This window comes from Lissotriton vulgaris, chromosome 1_1, assembly GCF_964263255.1.
Source record: "Lissotriton vulgaris chromosome 1_1, aLisVul1.2, whole genome shotgun sequence".
Lineage (NCBI taxonomy): Eukaryota > Metazoa > Chordata > Amphibia > Caudata > Salamandridae > Lissotriton > Lissotriton vulgaris.
The window spans coordinates 1,372,034,701-1,372,046,628 of record NC_141685.1 but is presented as its reverse complement, the minus strand read 5'-3'; the positions used below and the strand labels follow the sequence as shown (position 1 = coordinate 1,372,046,628).

Below are 11,928 nucleotides of genomic sequence, written 5' to 3'. Positions count from 1 at the left end.
GACCCATGAGAGGGTATGGTATTTGGTATTTGGCTATGGTATTTCAAACTAGAGATATACGCATGCAATTTTTGTTTTTAGGAGAGAATGTGCCTGCTGAAAAAAACATTATTTTCAAAAAGTGCATTGCAGAATATCAGGAATTTGCTGTGGGACACCTTGAAAACTTGCATACAGATTATGTGAACACGCCTTACAGTCAGTTGTTGTGGCCGAGTGGTTAAGGCGATGGACTAGAAATCCATTGGGGTCTCCCCGCGCAGGTTCGAATCCTGCCGACAACGAGAATCTTTTTAACATCGGCTACAATTTCAGAAGTTAACCTTTAGTATTTCTTCCATGTCAGTTTTATAAATAGGTGGCTTATTTTGGTGTCACTATTGCCATATCACATATTTATTATCGCTCCCCCTTTCATATCTTTGCTATAACTCTCGTCCTTCATTAGCGCTGGTGCAAACGCTTCAAATTATTATACCCTGGCTCTCTCGGTCATACCTGTGCATTCACTTGAAACTTACTTTACCAATAAAAGAAGCAAATAGAGAAATAAAATAAAAGTGCTAGCTGGATTAGGCAAACACACTTCATAAAACTGCATTTTCTTTTCTATTCTCCCCCGTGTTACAAGCTTAACTGCTCCCTGTGTAATTTCTCTTAACCTGCTGTTCCTGGAAGAGAATTTCATCTACAAGCTCTTTCTGTGTTTTTTCCTAGTCTTTTCTTTCCCTTTTCTTAGATTTGTAACTGTTCCTTTACGTGCTCTATTTAGGCGCCATTAATCTCATTTGAGCTCCTTGTACCTGCTGCTGTTTTCTCCACACCTCATACTGTCTTTTCCCTCTTTCTCTCTTTCTCTGTGGTTGGTGGCTACTTTCCAAAGCGTCTGATGCCCCAATGTTCCTTCGTCTTGTTGTCAGACGTGAATTTGAAAAGCAACAAAATTAACAAGCCTTTACCACTCACACATGGCAGAAGTTTATACTTTAATTCAATGAGCTAAGAAAAGTGTGTTGTGGGGCCCCTACGAGCCATGGTGCTTGCTTCATCATAATTAGGCATGCAGTCATTAGCCACAGCTCTGATTATGGGTCACTGAGGTCAGTTTCAATAATTCCTCAAAAACCTAACCATGCAGTCCCCCCTAACTGTGTAGTTATCTTGCTTTACTGCTGTTTGTGTGATTAGCTGGGAGGAGCTCACGGCAGCATCCTCCCAATAAAAGTGTAGATGGACCGTTCCTTAACTCTTTCTTGCTTCAAATACAGATGGCTTGAGGAGGTACAGGGGAGATGCAGGTCTAATAAACAGAATAGAATATCTGCGCCAGGTGTGTTTCTCTGCATTGGTGTCCCATCACAGGCCCACCAGTGTATGTGTGATCTTTGGCTCCTGCCAGTTCACAAGCAGGCGGCCAGGAAACGGTTTCAGCCTATCAACCACTGAGGAGATAAAGCCTTTGTATAAGGAATGAAGAAGCAATGAACACATTCAGCCTATCACAGGAGTAGCCCTGAGTGTTCCGAATTATAATTTCTTCATGTCACTGTACGTTATTGAGCCCAAGTAGCTCGCCGTGATCGTATAGTGGTTAGTACTCTGCGTTGTGGCCGCAGCAACCTCGGTTCGAATCCGAGTCACGGATTTGTGGTTGGCAATGTCACGGCAGTTGGGGTTTTCCTTTACTGAATTCCCAAATGTACCAGTTGTTTTTGTAAAATGTCTATTAAAAACAGATCCTTTTCAATATTTAAACGATCTAACGACAAATTATTTAAACACACATGATTATAAGATGTAGGTATACTGTACTTACTGACATAAATTATCGTTCTTGAACATATTTGCGGTAAGGGGAGCGGAGCTCTCCCCCAGGCCAATCAGAATGCAGATGAATTCAGTTGCAGTTGAGTGACCTTGTTGTGGCTGTCTACAGGGAATGCACATATGTAGCTGTCTCGCAGCCCAATCCAGACGTCAATTGAAGACAGGTTTTCATGCAAATAGAGCAGTAAGTGCAGAGAAATGCTCACTCTCCAAAAATGGCATTTATACAATAGTAAGATTAAATCCAACCTCACCAGTAGATAGGATTTATCAATAAATAAATAAAGCTTCTCCTCTCTGATATGGAATTACCCCCCAAAAAGTTTAAGGGAATACCCAATGCTAACCTATGAGAGGGGCAGACCTCACAGTAGTGAAAAATGAAATAGACTGTTTGATACTACTAGGACATAACAACTACCACAGTACATGTCTTACCTTTTACTTACATAGCATGATGCCCCTAGGACTACCTAGGGCCTACCTTAGGGGTTACTGATATGTAATAAAATTGGAGCTAAGGCTTGGCAAGTAGTTTTAAATGCCAAGTCGAAGTGGCAGTACACTGCAGCACAGGCACTGCAGTAGCAGGCTTGAGACAGGTTTGAAATGCTATTTCTTTGGGCAGCACAATCAGTCCCTGGGTATATGGTATACTACTTTACAAGGGGCTTTCAAGTAAATTAAATCTGTCAGTCAGGTATACTCCAATTATACACATGATTAGGGAAGAAGCACGTGCACTTCAGCACTGATTAGTAGCGATAAAGTGATCAGAGTCCTAAGGCCAACAAAAAGATACAGCAAAATGCGGAGGTGAAAAGTAATAAGGTGGGGTTGGGACCACCTTACGAATGCAAGGTCTAACAAAAACGAACTAAGGATAACATGAGTAAAACATCAGGTTTCTCTACAGCATTTGGTGAGACAAGTGGGCCTTCTTTTATCTTCCATTTATGCAATCTTTCCCGGACCCCTTTATTATATAGCTCTTCAAGGAAAAAATATAAAGCACTTACAAAGGAGCCTCAAATACTCAAAGATGGTAGACTTCTGTAATATGGGCCATATACTAAAAGCAGCACGAAAACAGAGTGCAATAGGGTCCAAAAAACCTTGAGTGACCCATGAGAGTATGCATGCAAGCCTATGGTATTCCAAACTAGAGATATGAATGTAAATGTATTTATATAGCGCAAATCGCCCACATCGCAGGCATCTATGCGCTTGCTTAGGGAACCCGTCCTGGTATTCCCCTGTGAGATACCCCGGCAGGGTATCCACAAGGTGAAAGCCAGACATCCTGCCGCGAGGGGCCGCTGTGGAGATTAAGCAAGCTATTGCCCAGAGTCGCAGAGTGTGAACCCGTAAGTCGAGTAGGCACCGGAGTGAGAAATATCACGTCCGTGGAATTATTGAGCCCGACCCCCGTCGGGGCAGGGAATTGAACCCTGGTCCAGGGCCGATTTCAGCTTCCGGGTCTGCTGCCTCCAACCCCTGAGCCACACTTCTATACGCATGCAATTTTTGTTTTTAGGAGAGAATGTGCCTGCTGAAAAAAACATTATTTTTAAAAAGTGCGTTGCAGAATATCAGGAATTTGGTGTGGGACACCCCTGAAAACTTGCATACAGATTATGTGCACACGCCTTACAGTCAGTTGTTGTGGCCGAGTGGTTAAGGCGATGGACTAGAAATCCATTGGGGTCTCCCCGCGCAGGTTTGAATCCTGCCGACAAAGAGAATCTTTTTAACATCGGCTACAATTTCAGAAGTTAACCTTTAGTATTTCTTCCATGTCAGTTTTATAAATAGGTGGCTTATTTTGGTGTCACTATTGCCATATCACATATTTATTATCGCTCCCCCTTTCATATCTTTGCTATAACTCTCGTCCTTCAATAGCGCTGGTGCAAACGCTTCAAATTATTATACCCTGGCTCTCTCGGTCATACCTGTGCATGCACTTAAAACTTACTTTACCAATAAAAGAAGCAAATAGAGAAATAAAATAAAAGTGCTAGCTGGATTAGGCAAACACACTTCATAAAACTGCATTTTCTTTTCTATTCTCCCCAGTGTTACAAGCTTAACTGCTCCCTGTGTAATTTCTCTTAACCTGCTGTTCCTGGAAGAGAATTTCAACTACAAGCTCTTTCTGTGTTTTTTCCTAGTCTTTTCTTTCTCTTTTCTTAGATTTGTAACTGTTCCTTTACGTGCTCTATTTAGGCACCATTAATCTCATTTGAGACCTTGTACCTGCTGCTGTTTTCTCCACACCTCATACTGTCTTTTCCCTCTTTCTCTCTTTCTCTGCGGTTGGTGGCTACTTTCCAAAGCGTCTGATGCCCCAATGTTCCTTCGTCTTGTTGTCAGACGTGAATTTGAAAAGCAACAAAATTAACAAGCCTTTACCACTCACACATGGCAGAAGTTTATACTTTAATTCAATGAGCTAAGAAAAGTGTGTTGTGGGGCCCCTTCGAGCCATGGTGCTTGCTTCATCATAATTAGGCATGCAGTCATTAGCCACAGCTCTGATTATGGGTCACTGAGGTCAGTTTCAATAATTCCTCAAGAACCTAACCATGCAGTCCCCCCTAACTGTGTAGTTATCTTGCTTTACTGCTGTTTGTGTGATTAGCTGGGAGGAGCTCATGGCAGCATCCTCCCAATAAAAGTGTAGATGGACCGTTCCTTAACTCTTTCTTGCTTTACATACAGATGGCTTGAGGAGGTACAGGGGAGATGTAGGTCTAATAAACAGAATAGAATATCTGCGCCAGGTGTGTTTCTCTGCATTGGTGTCCCATCACAGGCCCACCAGTGTATGTGTGATCTTTGACTCCTGCCAGTTCACAAGCAGGCGGCCAGGAAACGGTTTCAGCCTATCAACCACTGAGGAGATAAAGCCTTTGTATAAGGAATGAGGAAGCAATGAACACATTTAGCCTATCACAGGAGTAGCCCTGAGTGTTCCGAATTATAATTTCTTCATGTCACTGTACGTTATTGAGCCCAAGTAGCTCGCCGTGATCGTATAGTGGTTAGTACTCTGCGTTGTGGCCGCAGCAGCCTCGGTTCGAAGCCGAGTCACGGCATTGTGGTTGGCAATGTCACGGCAGTTGGGTTTTTCCTTTACAGAATTCCCAAATGTACCAGTTGTTTTTGTAAAATGTCTATTAAAAACAGATCCTTTTCAATATTTAAAGGATCTAACAACAAATTATTTAAACACACATGATTATAAGATGTAGGTATACTGTACTTACTGACATAAATTATCATTCTTGAACATATTTGCGGTAAGGGGAGCGGAGCTCTCCCCCAGGCCAATCAGAATGCAGATGAATGCAGTTGCAGTTGAGTGACCTGTGTTGTGGCTGTCTACAGGGAATGCACATATGTAGCTGTCTCGCAGCCCAATCCAGACGTCAATTGAAAACAGGTTTTCATGCAAATAGAGCAGTAAGTGCAGAGAAATGCTCACTCTCTAAAAATGGCATTTATACAATAGTAAGATTAAATCCAACCTCACCAGTAGATAGGATTTATCAATAAATAAATAAATCTTCTCCCCTCTGATATGGAGTTACCCCCCAAAAAGTATAAGGGAATACCCAATGCTAACCTATGAGAGGGGCAGACCTCACAGTAGTGAAAAATGTAATAGACTGTTTGATATTACTAGGACATACAAACTACCACAGTACATGTCTTACCTTTTACTTACATAGCATGATGCCCCTAGGACTACTTAGGGCCTACCTTAGGGGTTACTGATATGTAATAAAATTGGAGTTTAAGGCTTGGCAAGTAGTTTTAAATGCCAAGTCGAAGTGGCAGTACACTGCAGCACAGGCACTGCAGTAGCAGGATTGAGACAGGTTTGAAATGCTATTTCTTTGGGCGGCACAATCAGTCCCTGGGTATATAGTATACCACTTTACAAGGGGCTTTCAAGTAAATTAAATCTGTCAGTCAGGTATACTCCAATTATACACATGATTAGGGAAGAAGCACGTGCACTTCAGCACTGATTAGTAGCGATAAAGTGATCAGAGTCCTAAGGCCAACAAAAAGATACAGCAAAATGCGGAGGTGAAAAGCAATAAGGTGGGATTGGGACCACCTTAAGAATGCAAGGTCTAACAAAAACAAACTAAGGATAACATGAGTAAAACATCAGGTTTCTCTACAGCATTTGGTGAGACAAGTGGGCCTTCTTTTATCTTCCATAAATGCAATCTTTCCTGGACCCCTTTATTATATAGCTCGTCAAGGAAAAAATATAAAGCACTTACAAAGGAGCCTCAAATATTCAAAGATGGTAGACTTCTGTAATATGGGCCATATACTAAAAGCAGCACGAAAACAGAGTGCAATAGGGTCCAAAAAACTTGAGTGACCCATGAGAGTATGCATGCAAGCCTATGGTATTCCAAACTAGAGATATACGTATGCAATTTTTGTTTTTAGGAGAGAATGTGCATGCTGAAAAAAACATTATTTTTAAAAAGTGCATTGCAGAATATCAGGAATTTGCTGTGGGACACCTTGAAATTTGCATACAGATTATGTGCACACACCTTACAGTCAGTTGTTGTGGCCGAGTGGTTAAGGCGGTGGACTAGAAATCTATTGGGGTCTCCCCGCGCAGGTTTGAATCCTGCTGACAACGACAATCTTTTTAACATCGGCTACAATTTCAGAAGTTAACCTTTAGTATTTCTTCCATGTCAGTTTTATAAATAGGTGGCTTATTTTGGTGTCACTATTGCCATATCACATATTTATTATTGCTCCCCCTTTCATATCTTTGCTATAACTCTCGTCCTTCATTAGCGCTGGTGCAAACGCTTCAAATTATTATACCCTGGCTCTCTCGGTCATACCTGTGCATGCACTTGAAACTTACTTTACCAATAAAAGAAGCAAATAGAGAAATAAAATAAAAGTGCTAGCTGGATTAGGCAAACACACTTCATAAAACTGCATTTTCTTTTCTATTCTCCCCCGTGTTACAAGCTTAACTGCTCCCTGTGTAATTTCTCTTAACCTGCTGTTCCTGGAAGAGAATTTCATCTACAAGCTCTTTCTGTGTTTTTTCCTAGTCTTTTCTTTCCCTTTTCTTATATTTGTAACTGTTCCTTTACGTGCTCTATTTAGGCGCCATTAATCTCATTTGAGCTCCTTGTACCTGCTGCTGTTTTCTCCACACCTCATACTGTCTTTTCCCTCTTTCTCTCTTTCTCTGCGGTTGGTGGCTACTTTCCAAAGCTTCTGATGCCCCAATGTTTCTTCGTCTTGTTGTCAGACGTGAATTTGAAAAGCAACAAAATTAACAAGCCTTTACCACTCACACATGGCAGAAGTTTATTCTTTAATTCAATGAGCTAAGAAAAGTGTGTTGTTGGGCCCCTACGAGCCATGGTGCTTGCTTCATCATAATTAGGCATGCAGTCATTAGCCACAGCTCTGATTATGAGTCACTGAGGTCAGTTTCAATAATTCCTCAAAAACCTAGCCATGCAGTCCCCCCTAACTGTGTAGTTATCTTGCTTTACTGTTGTTTGTGTGATTAGCTGGGAGGAGCTCACGGCAGCATCCTCCCAATAAAAGTGTAGATGGACCGTTCCTTAACTCTTTCTTGCTTCAAATACAGATGGCTTGAGGAGGTACAGGGTAGATGCAGGTCTAATAAACAGAATAGAATATCTGCGCCAGGTGTGTTTCTCTGCATTGGTGTCCCATCACAGGCCCACCAGTGTATGTGTGATCTTTGACTCCTGCCAGTTCACAAGCAGGCGGCCAGGAAACGGTTTCAGCCTATCAACCACTGAGGAGAAAAAGCGTTTATATAAGGAATGAGGAATCAATGAACACATTCAGCCTATCACAGGAGTAGCCCTGAGTGTTCCGAATTATAATTTCTTCATGTCACTGGACGTTATTGAGCCCAAGTAGCTCGCCGTGATCGTATAGTGGTTAGTACTCTGCGTTGTGGCCGCAGCAACCTCGGTTCGAATCCGAGTCATGGCATTGTGGTTGGCAATGTCATGGCAGTTGGGGTTTTCCTTTACTGAATTCCCAAATGTACCAGTTGTTTTTGTAAAATGTCTATTAAAAACAGATCCTTTTCAATATTTAAATGATCTAACGACAAATTATTTAAACACACATGATTATAAGATGTAGGTATACTGTACTTACTGACATAAATTATCGTTCTTGAACATATTTGTGGTAAGGGGAGCGGAGCTCTCCCCCAGGCCAATCAGAATGCAGATGAATGCAGTTGCAGTTGAGTGACCTTGTTGTGGCTGTCTACAGGGAATGCATATATGTAGCTGTCTCGCAGCCCAATCCAGACGTCAATTGAAGACAGGTTTTCATGCAAATAGAGCAGTAAGTGCAGAGAAATGCTCACTCTCCAAAAATGGCATTTATACAATAGTAAGATTAAATCCAACCTCACCAGTAGATAGGATTTATCAATAAATAAATAAAGCTTCTCCTCTCTGACATGGAATTACCCCCCAAAAAGTATAAGGGAATACCCAATGCTAACCTATGAGAGGGGCAGACCTCACAGTAGTGAAAAATGTAATAGACTGTTTGATACTACTAGGACATACAAACTACCACAGTACATGTCTTACCTTTTACTTACATAGCATGATGCCCCTAGGACTACCTAGGGCCTACCTTAGGGGTTACTGATATGTAATAAAATTGGAGTTTAAGGCTTGGCAAGTAGTTTTAAATGCCAAGTCGAAGTGGCAGTACCCTGCAGCACAGGCACTGCAGTAGCAGGCTTGAGACAAGTTTGAAATGCTATTTCTTTGGGCGGCACAATCAGTCCCTGGGTATATGGTATACCACTTTACAAGGGGCTTTCAAGTAAATTAAATCTGTCAGTCAGGTATACTCCAATTATACACATGATTAGGGAAGAAGCACGTGCACTTCAGCACTGATTAGTAGCGATAAAGTGATCAGAGTCCTAAGGCCAACAAAAAGATACAGCAAAATGCGGAGGTGAAAAGCAATAAGGTGGGTTTGGGACCACCTTAAGAATGCAAGGTCTAACAAAAACGAACTAAGGATAACATGAGTAAAACATCAGGTTTCTCTACAGCATTTGGTGAGACAAGTGGGCCTTCTTTTATCTTCCATAAATGCAATCTTTCCCGGACCCCTTTATTATATAGCTCTTCAAGGAAAAAATATAAAGCACTTACAAAGGAGCCTCAAATACTCAAAGATGGTAGACCTCTGTAATATGGGCCATATACTAAAAGCAGCACGAAAACAGAGTGCAATAGGGTTAAAAAAAACTTGAGTGACCCATGAGAGTATGCATGCAAGCCTATGGTATTTCAAACTAGAGATATACGCATGCAATTTTTGTTTTTAGGAGAGAATGTGCCTGCTGAAAAAAACATTATTTTTAAAAAGTGCATTGCAGAATATCAGGAATTTGCTGTGGGACACCTTGAAAACTTGCATACAGATTATGTGCACACACCTCACAGTCAGTTGTTGTGGCCGAGTGGTTAAGGCGCTGGACTAGAAATCCATTGGCGTCTCCCCGCGCAGGTTCGAATCCTGCCGACAACGAGAATCTTTTTAACATCGGCTACAATTTCAGAAGTTAACCTTTAGTATTTCTTCCATGTCAGTTTCATAAATAGGTGGCTTATTTTGGTGTCACTATTGCCATATCACATAGTTATTATCGCTCCCCCTTTCATATCTTTGCTATAACTCTCGTCCTTCATTAGCGCTGGTGCAAACGCTTCAAATTATTATACCCTGGCTCTCTCGGTCATACCTGTGCATGCACTTGAAACTTACTTTACCAATAAAAGAAGCATATAGAGAAATAAAATAAAAGTGCTAGCTGGATTAGGCAAACACACTTCATAAAACTGCATTTTCTTTTCTATTCTTCCCCGTGTTACAAGCTTTAACTGCTCCCTGTGTAATTTCTCTTAACCTGCTGTTCCTGGAAGAGAATTTCATCTACAAGCTCTTTCTGTGTTTTTTCCTAGTCTTTTCTTTCCCTTTTCTTAGATTTGTAACTGTTCCTTTACGTGCTCTATTTAGGCGCCATTAATCTCATTTGAGCTCCTTGTACCTGCTGCTGTTTTCTCCACACCTCATACTGTCTTTTCCCTCTTTCTCTCTTTCTCTGCGGTTGGTGGCTACTTTCCAAAGCGTCTGATGCCCCAATGTTCCTTCGTCTTGTTGTCAGACGTGAATTTGAAAAGCAACAAAATTAACAAGCCTTTACCACTCACACATGGCAGAAGTTTATACTTTAATTCAATGAGCTAAGAAAAGTGTGTTGTGGGGCCCCTACGAGCCATGGTGCTTGCTTCATCATAATTAGGCATGCAGTCATTAGCCACAGCTCTGATTATGGGTCACTGAGGTCAGTTTCAATAATTCCTCAAAAACCTAACCATGCAGTCCCCCCTAACTATGTAGTTATCTTGCTTTACTGCTATTTGTGTGATTAGCTGGGAGGAGCTCACGGCAGCATCCTCCCAATAAAAGTGTAGATGGACCGTTCCTTAACTCTTTCTTGCTTCACGTACAGATGGCTTGAGGAGGTACAGGGGAGATGCAGGTCTAATAAACAGAATAGAATATCTGCGCCAGGTGTGTTTCTCTGCATTGGTGTCCCATCACAGGCCCACCAGTGTATGTGTGATCTTTGACTCCTGCCAGTTCACAAGCAGGCGGCCAGGAAACGGTTTCAGCCTATCAACCACTGAGGAGATAAAGCCTTTGTATAAGGAATGAGGAAGCAATGAACACATTCAGCCTATCACAGGAGTAGCCCTGAGTGTTCCGAAATATAATTTCTTCATGTCACTGTACGTTATTGAGCCCAAGTAGCTCGCCGTGATCGTATAGTGGTTAGTACTCTGCGTTGTGGCCGCAGCATCCTCGGTTCGAATCAGAGTCACTGCATTGTGGTTGGCAATGTCACGGCAGTTGGGTTTTTCCTTTACAGAATTCCCAAATGTACCAGTTGTTTTTGTAAAATGTCTATTAAAAACAGATCCTTTTCGTAGACGCGCGAGCGCGTCGACAAGATGGCCGCCGCCACCGGAGCTCCGTAATCTCATCAGCCTAATATGCTGATTTACGACGATTTTGCCTCAAGGTTTGCTCTCTAAGCGCAGAGCTAGCATTCTTTACCGGCACCCTACTTTTCCAGTTAATTTGGGGCATTTTAATCGTGTGGGGACCCCTCTGCCTGCTTCCTGGTTCCTCTCCCCTGCCTCTGCTCCGAGTCAGCCGATTACCTCAGCTCAGGGGGCGGTGCACTTCTCAAGAAAGGGCCTGGCTTGGGCCTAGCCACTCCCACGGCTCACATTAACTCCTGCACTGCCTTTTGTTCAAGTGCTTTTGGAGCTTTTAATACCCTTTTCCCTCATATTTATTAAATTTTTGAGGAGAATTTGGTATTTTACATTTTCTGACGCAAAAAGTGTTTTACCTCTTCAAGATGGATAATAAAAATTCTAATGTCAACAAAAGGAAGCAGCAGGTGTCTCCTCCCCCAAAAAAGTCTACGGTTGTTGAAACATCTGAACCTTCACTTACTCTGATACTGGAGGAAATTAAAGCGCTCCGCATGAACACTGATACTATTGCAAACAAAGTGAAAAATGTTCGCAAAGATATGGCGTCCATGTCCATGAAAGTTTCCGATAACACTGTTAAAGTTCAGGACAATAAAACCAAACTCGACGCTTTTACACCTTTGATGGCTCAGATAGTACCAATGCATAACCAATTATTGGAATTGGAGAACCGCAATAGACAATATAACCTCCGCATTTTTAATCTGCCTGAGGAAATTGAGGGCTCTGACTGTCGCTTATACTTGGAATCTTTGCTGCCTGGTCTTCTAAATCTCAAATTCCCGGAAAAATTTGAAGTGGATAAAGCGCATAGAATTCCCTCACACAGGAATCCACGCCATACTAAACCCAGGCAGGTGATTTTCAAAGTCTTGCGTCACCATCACTTGGTCCTCATAAGGAAAGCAGCCAGAGACATTCCTTCGCTTCTGGTAAA

General features: G+C 42.0%; 2 non-coding genes across 2 annotated transcripts; both read left to right on the top strand.

The window, feature by feature from the left end:
* The first annotated feature begins 202 nt into the window (after positions 1-202).
* TRNAS-AGA (transfer RNA serine (anticodon AGA)) lies at positions 203-284 on the top strand. The gene has a single exon. It is a non-coding gene; the product is annotated as a tRNA-Ser (tRNA).
* A 7,513-nt stretch (positions 285-7,797) lies between these two features.
* TRNAH-GUG (transfer RNA histidin (anticodon GUG)) lies at positions 7,798-7,869 on the top strand. Its single transcript has one exon. It is a non-coding gene; the product is annotated as a tRNA-His (tRNA).
* The last annotated feature ends 4,059 nt before the right edge of the window (positions 7,870-11,928 follow it).